This window comes from Palaemon carinicauda, chromosome 4 (genome assembly GCF_036898095.1).
Source record: "Palaemon carinicauda isolate YSFRI2023 chromosome 4, ASM3689809v2, whole genome shotgun sequence".
Classification (NCBI taxonomy): domain Eukaryota; kingdom Metazoa; phylum Arthropoda; class Malacostraca; order Decapoda; family Palaemonidae; genus Palaemon; species Palaemon carinicauda.
Window position 1 is genome coordinate 36,669,956 of NC_090728.1, and position 8,740 is coordinate 36,678,695.

The following is an 8,740-nucleotide window of genomic DNA, read 5'->3' on the forward strand; positions in this document are numbered from 1 at the left end:
CTATAAACTCTGTAGAGACAATAGGAGCACAGATCTACTATACTGATGGTACAGTAGATCCTGAAACCCAAACAGAAGGAGCGGCAGTTCACTCCTGCAATTTCACAGCTTGCTGGAGAACATCCAATAATGTCTCCACCCTGCAGACAGAGCTTGTTGCAATACAGCAAGCATTAAAATACTCTATTGAAAATGAGGAGGGACCAGTAGTCATTCATACTGATTCACGATCCTCAGTGTAAGCCCTACAGCAGAACAAAAACAAAGAAAACAAATCCCTGATAGCAGACATTAAAATCCTCTTAAATCACCATAATGAAAGGAACAGACTAGTAACACTAAACTGGATCCCCAGTCACATCGGGATACCAGGGAATGAAAAGGCTGATGAACTAGCCAAAAGCACCAAATACATTCACAATGTACAGGTGCACATACAGCCTGCACTGCAACAAATCAAAAGCAAAATAAAGACACAGCTCAAGGACAACCTAATCAAGGAACTACATATGAGGATAGAGAATGGCTCTCCCTCTGCAACATGGTACAAATGGGCCACGGAACTAGAACCTCCTCCCATAGACAGACACACCCCAAGGAAACAGGCTGTATGTATACACAGACTCCGGCTGGGATACAAAGCAAACTGGGAACTAGTAGATGACATCCAGAGAAGGTGTGAACACTGTGATGTCATACCACAACAAGCCCTCCTGCACTATCTACTAGAATGCAGAGAAACAGCACAGCTACGAGGTGATCTACATGTAGACACCAACTCACCACAGGCTGTGAAAGAAGCGGCCACACTGGCAAAAGCAATTGTCGAAAGCATAGATGCACACGCACAATTGCTTTCAACACTACCTCCACCAAGGTAAGACCTCATCATTTCATGCACCATCTCATCCCCTCATTGTAAGGCTCTATTCACATCATCCCCTTTAACTTCTCAACTAACCTACCACTAAAAATCTCTCCGCAGGGACCCTAGGGAGTAAAGGGTTGGACAACCCCACCTGCACAGTTTTTCTCTAATCTTCAAAAGCCTTACACCCCCAATTTTCAAACTACCACTATCCGAGAAATGATGGCCCTCTACCACTACCACCATCATCCTTACCCTATCCACATCTTTTTCTACTATTAAAAACATTTCAAATTTCCATTAATGCAATCACCTTAGAATTTTTACAGATCACCTACGGGCCAACCAAGGGAAAGGCCCGTGCCAACAACAAGTGTTGGCTTTAATACCCCAAGAAGAAGAAGAAGTTCATCATCGCATTGGTTTGGACGGCATGAAACAATGAGGACATAAGTAAACCATAGTCCCGGGACAGCTCCTGCCGGGAAATCGTCAATCGACTTCAATGAATCGCCTAATATCATCATACATGGCTTTCTTCGCAATATTCGCTGGAATGGATGTGCTTGAGGTATGTTATCCTGAATGTGAGATGCTGTATTCATCTGGTGATTTAAGACACTATTTACTTAAGTAACAATTTCTTAAGGTTTCTATTTTGCTCTCGACCCACCAAAAGTTAAGTCCTTAGCTAATCTGTTTCTTAAATATTATAAAAGGTTTATTGCCATATTTAACTTGGTTTAAAGTTCAGAAATCAGTCCGGATTTTTTTTTTAATATATTCCAAGGGTTAGAAAATTTAACTTATATTTTGGGTCAAGAATCTCGGTAACAATTTAAATTAACCAGTGTTTCTCGCCTACCATAACAATATTGCCCTTCGTTTATTAATATGTTGTCCGGAGATATTGCGGTGTTATAGTTTAGTTTTGTAAAGGCCTTTTTCACTTCAACTTTGCATTTGGCATTGGTCTGGCTTTATATACCGAGTATAATTTTTCTAGGGGTTTTCTACCCATATTTTACTGATATTTCGATAAAATCTATAAATCATTTATTTATGGTTTTCAGAATAGCTAAGGGTGGTGCTAATCGGCAGTGGATTCGGGAGGCTCTGCATCACCTCTTCAGTGATAGTCATTATCACTGGGGAATTGTCACTCTGAATGTATTGTTCCTATCCAGCTCGACCAATATTTCCCATTCACTTTATAATGGTTAAATATAAAAGCTGTATTGCTGTAAATTTTAATTGGTAAGCTAATGAATTAAGTATTGTGAAATATCTATTTATTTCTACCTTAAAGGTAACATAAAATTGTCCACATGTTCAAAAGTTTAGTCCAGGAGAGAACAGAAAACCAATGCATATCACCCGAATTCACATTCCCATCAAGAGAAAATCGTCACCAACTGATACCTTAATACTTTGATCGAGATTAGACTTTCACAGAATAACATTTACCAGTAAGGACAAAGCTAGCCTAACACCATCACAAGAAGTTAGTGCCGAAACATAAGTCACTAGAAATAAAAGGCGTAACAACCACAGATGATTTTAAAAAAGAAAAAAAAAACTGGCAAGAGGAGTGTTCTGTTGTATGCTACATTATTAGTTACTGTGCAAACAAAGGTTCTTTAAGATACTGTATAATGAAAATCGACTCTGTGACGATGCACTGCTGCTAAAACGCTTCCCAAAGATAGGCTTATATAAAATTCAAGCCTTTTCTTGGATTTTTATTTAATTGTCTGTGAGCTACTGTGACCAAACTTCAAATTATAAATGACATAGCATTTTTTATCATATAGTGAATAGGGGACCTTAATTCCACAAAACCAAGTGGGGTCATAACCTTTAATGCCTGAATTTTTGTCCTAATATTATTGAATGGCTCAAATACTTTCCTCCTTTTTCAGAGATATTTGAAAAATAAAATCAAGCAAAACGTCAGCCTTAATTTTTTTTTCTAAAGAAAGATATATATATATATATATATATATATATATATATATATATATATATATATATATATATAGATAGATATATATATATACATACATATATATATATATATATACATACATATATATATATATATACATACATATATATATATATATATATATATATATATATACATATATATATATATATATATATATATATATATATATATATATATATATATATATATATATACATATATATATATATACATATATATATATATACATATATATATATATACATATATATATATACATATATATATATACATATATATATACATATATATATATATATATATAAATACATATATATATATATATACATATATATATATATATATATATATATATATATATATATATATATATATGTATGTGTGAGTGTGTGTGTGTGTGTGTTTGTGCTCGTATATGGGTGTGTATATATATATATATATATATATATATATATATATATATATATATATATATACGCATATGCATACATAAATGCATATGTATAGATATAAATGTACATATATAAACATATAACTAATAATATTAAAAATTATATATATTCAGAGTAATATATCGCAATAAAAGATCGGTAAATCTCAAAACCGTGCGCACATATTTCATGAGAAACTGTGCGAGCGATGTTTTTTTTACTTTGATCACCATCTTAGCTACCGCACACCCAGGAACTTTCCAACATGGCGGCGATCTTGACGAATGACCTACCATTGTCCAGTATGGCTAGGCATCAGGTCATAATGTATGATATCTATGGGTAGTCTGTACGTAATGGTCAACCGTCTTATTTTTGCATATTTTTTCTGTTAGTTTCCCTGTTGTTTTGTTGGTTTCTGATGTTATTATCTCCCTTAATTCGTTATTTTTCATTTTGTCCTACCAAAACCCCGATTCTCACCTGGGGTTCCCCTATTACTGTAGGGAGATATCTTGGGTTGTCGTAATCGGAAAACGATACTTTTGCGGAAGATATTAACATCAGAACACAATAAAAGCAACAAGAAAATTAACGAAAAAAGAAATTTTTTTTTTCTTCTTTTTTTATAAGCAAAACTGGCTCGATTGGCGACTACGCATGAATATCTAATCACCAACTACCTAAATTTTACAGAATACATTAGTTTATCTTAAACTCTTTCAAGAAACATAGAAAACCTGAAGCTTTTTATTTAGAGAGAATTGTGAATGAGGAACTACTATAGATATATATATTCCTGAAACTTTTGAAGGTAAAACTGAATAATTACGAGATTTGGTTACAAAGCGTTGCGTAAAGGACTAAATACACTTATGAAAATATAAGAGATGGATAGTTCAGCCAAAAAATAAAATGTCTTAATTACAAATACTACTTTAACACATATTAGATATCTTTTCCAAGCTAAAAATGCAGTAATCTGAATTTGCAAAATTGCAAGCAGAGGTCGGGAATCAAACCCCTTTTGTTGAACATTGCAATTATTAACGATATCATTTTATTATCGAATCAAACTTTTGTCAAAATTACTTGAAATTATTCGAATACCTTTCCTTTCCCAAGTAAATGCAGTCTATGAGATCAACATTGTTGCACTTGCACCTGCACCTGGGTTTGTACTTTTTGTGAATGATGTGGTGGGACAACTGCTGGCCATACTTTGTACTTGCTTCGGCAGTACATATACTAAAATTGGAACGATACAGAGAAGATTAGCATGGCCCCTGCGCAAGGATGACACGCAAAATCGTGAAGCGTTCCACATTTTTAGCCGCATACCTTTTACTTTTACTCTGCAATAATGCTAAAGGTAAAATAGGTTACTATAACACGAGAGAACGTCTTTTTCCTCTTCTAATTTGGCCGGCGCTGCGTGACGCAGGTTCGAATCTATGGTCGCCTCTCGGATGAAGCATCAGTTGGCTGATGAATAAGTCTGACGCTGTTAATGCATTTCTTTCATAGAATTTTTTATTATGAAATTATTTTATCCTCTGATGGATTGCCTATATGTAGGCATATGTTAGTAATTTCTTTGTGTAAAATATGTTTTATTCCTATAACCTGAATAATGTTTATCCTTATACTAAATCACAAAATGGGAGATACAAAAGACCTAAAAAATTATCGCCCAACAAGTTTACTCTCAGCAATATATGAAATATTTACAAAGATCATATTAGGACGAATAGAAACACAGTTAGTGGCGGGGAAAATACACGCTAATACTTTATAATTTCCGTTTACTTTAAACTTAAGACATAAGTATCACAATTAATGTTCTTATGTAAACGGCGGGACGAACTTGGACCTTGATAGATAACAACTATGCATACTGTATTTCTATTCCTGTTTCTATAAAAACTTTAATAGTAGCTTTTCTCTTACGATAAACACCTCATTACTTTATTGAGTGTATTTAAAATATTGATTGAACTGGCGTTTTACATTCCCCGGGTGCTCCGGAAAGCTCCTGGGTGCATTTTACATTCTCTAGACACTCCCGGGAGAGCTTTACATATCATGGTCACTCTCGGGAGTCTTTTAGTCTGTTTGATAGTTCATATGATAAATGAGAGTTTCCACTTTATACATATTACTTTCTGTTAACCAGGTAATCTTTTAGATACTTAAAAGCTTGATCTTCAATACCAATGGACCGTAAATCATTCAGTAGCAGTTCATGCACAACTGTATCAGAAGTAGCACTAAGATCGATTTATATCAGGATGCCATTTTTGTTTTCGTCCATTACTCCAGCAGGTCATTTAAAACAGAGTAGATACCGTAGATGTCTCAGTAGAATATACTTATCTGTATGCTGAATGGTTGTCTGGTAATGCTTCGATTCTTTCTAAATGAATAAGTAGTTATTAAGAACTACCTATTCTGCCACTCTTTAAATAAAGAATAAATTTAAAATTGGTCTGTATGAACTTAATTGTTGATAATCTAGAGCACTTTTCAAAACCAGTATAACTACATAGGTACTCTAGGTGAAACTATAGCCACTTTCTCAGATTTAGAAATCTTACACTAATAAATACTAGTATTTACTAATCTTTTAATTATGTTGGCAAGACTAGGAAAGTATTTTACTCCAGTTACTTCTGATCAATCACACAATTCGTGTTCTTTGCACATTTAATAATCATGATGACTATACCCTTACTTATATTAATGAAACTCGTTAATCTTATCTGTGTATCTGCTATAGCACCAATCTGACATGGAATATCTGTAAAAGACCTAATTATATTTCTTATTTTTTTAAAAGAATTCTATAAATCGATTAGCCAGTTTTAGGCATGTATACCTCTCTGGGAGCTTTTTTCATTTACATTTCCCATTACACTACACCAGTTAAGAAACAATATAACTTATTCATGTCTGTCACTGCTTCATGGATATTTTTTTCCTTAAAGAATTCAGTCTTTTTTTTTCTCTCCTTAATAGATAATTATATTGGCACTTTATGTTCTTGTATTTCCCCCGTGGATTTTAAGTTTTCAACCGATTTCACTTTCCATCTCTGTCTTTTTGCGCTTTTTTTTTTTCTCTGAAGTCTTTTTTCCCTCTTTTTCTCTGAAGTGTCCCCCCTCTATCGAATCATGATTTATACTTAAAAGTTATATTCTTTTCCATTTTGTCCACCCTATTGTATATAGCTATAAGGTAATTAAAACATATAGGCCCTAATAAACGTTGGTTGCCATGACCACAGGGAATATTCATAACATCATTTGTTTTCTTTCTAACTTCATCAATGAAAGACATTTTATTTATTTCTAAAGATTATATTTCTTAGCACTGTGTGTTTCTGTATAGATAATCTAAAAGTTAGAAGCCTTTTCCACAATGATATCTGATGCAATCTTATTCGTTCTATCACTTAAAACTAAGTCCAACGTATGCCCGGTCAAAGTTGTTGCATATTCAACGTTATCAAGCAATTGATATGATCCAATTAACTTACTAAATGCTGAAGCATCACGATTTGATGCGTCATCCATCCAAAGATTAAAATCTCAACAGATAACTAATTTCGTTGTTGCCATGACAGCAAGCTTAACTAGCATACTGAACTCCTCAGAAAATATATGTGTATATTTTCGAAGATTTATAAACTATTATGATATATATATATATATATATATATATATATATATATATATATATATATATATATATATATATATATTATAAACTATTATGATATATATATATATATATATATATATATATATATATATATATATATATATATATCACAAGCACACGTGATTTCAAACAATATAAATATCACCCACGAATGGCATTTAATACCGAATTCTATCTTGGGAATATATATCCACTTGGAATTCATTTTATGGAAACAGCTTCTGGCCGGGGAGAGATTCGAACCTCCACCTGTTCGGCTGGAAACATGCCTGCAGAAGACTCTACCGACTGAGCTATCACGAGTTAGATGTATAGAAATATATATATATATATATATATATATATATATATATATATATATATATATATATATATATATATATATATATATATATATATATATATATATATATATATATATATATATATACATTTAAATATTTTTTTGTGTAAAGTTTATTTCTATATATTCAAAAGTTGTCACGAGTTCTTTTTATTATTTTGAGATTATAATATCCTTTGAAAACGAAAAGCCCATATCAATTATGTTATATGTACTAAATTTAACAGAACTTTGTCTCCAGTATCATGAATACTTATTCGAACTTCAAGATCATACTTCAGCATGAAATGGGTAGTCTCCCTCGCCACACTTTTCTTGATTAAAACTTATTTTTTTCTCAATATTCTGTCTCCTATCCAGACAACGATTCATATTAATCAAAGCACTAACTACATCGTCTTCATCATTTAATTATCATGAATATCCCCCCGAACTCCCGTATCACATTTCATCATGAAGTGGGTAGTCCCACCCGCTGCAATTTTCTTGAATGACAGACTTATCATCTCCTCTGAATTTTGAATAGGATCCAAACAACAATTCCTATGAATCAAAGCCTTAACTGCATCATCTTCATCATTAAATACATTGCATATCATTATTTTTGGTTCAAGTTTTTCAATTTATCTCGTTTTGATATCAGTAACCATGGTTTGAATCTTGTTTGCTGTTTCGTCTCTAATTCTGTCACAAGCGAAGTTTACAATAAAATTTCCATTTGAAGTTGATCTCGTATTAGGAATTGGAGTATCTTCTTGTGCTTATTCAATTTCATTTATTTTTTGTCAGTAATTTTAGTTGATGCTTATTTTGATTTGATTACTAGTAGTTTTTTTTTCCTTAATTTTTTTCAGCATATGTTATTTTCTCTATATTTGGGCCATCAGTGTTTAAATCTTAGCTTAATTGATTCAATATTCTTAGGTAGATTATCAAATTCTGCTGAGTCCATGGCAATAGTCTGGATGTTGTTTTCCAATTCAGCAATTCTTGCTCCTATTGTTAGTTTATCTTCTGTAGTTCTTCCTCTATTTTCTAATAGTTTCATCTCCATATCTTCCTGCTTTTAATTGTAATTTTAGCTTCATCTACACCCAAAGGACAGAGCCATTTCATGTTCTCTATATCGGGATCATTGGTCTTAGTGTCTATATAGACACTTTTTTTGTAGTAGTCATTCATAAAATGTTTTCATCCTATCCAACCTTTGCTCTTTCCCTTTGCAGATCCACACGAGAGGCAATTTTCTATCATGATGAAGTTGTATTTTAGAGAGAGAGAGAGAGAGAGAGAGAGAGAGAGAGAGAGAGAGAGAGAGAGAGAGAGAGAGAGAGAGAGAGAGAGAGAGAGAGAGAGAGAGCACC

At 32.7% G+C, this 8,740-nt stretch overlaps 1 non-coding gene across 1 annotated transcript; it reads left to right on the top strand.

Annotated features, from left to right (window-relative positions):
- Positions 1-4,534: 4,534 nt before the first annotated feature.
- On the top strand, positions 4,535-4,641 carry LOC137640332 (U6 spliceosomal RNA). Its single transcript, XR_011044339.1, has one exon. It is a non-coding gene; the product is annotated as a U6 spliceosomal RNA (small nuclear RNA).
- The last annotated feature ends 4,099 nt before the right edge of the window (positions 4,642-8,740 follow it).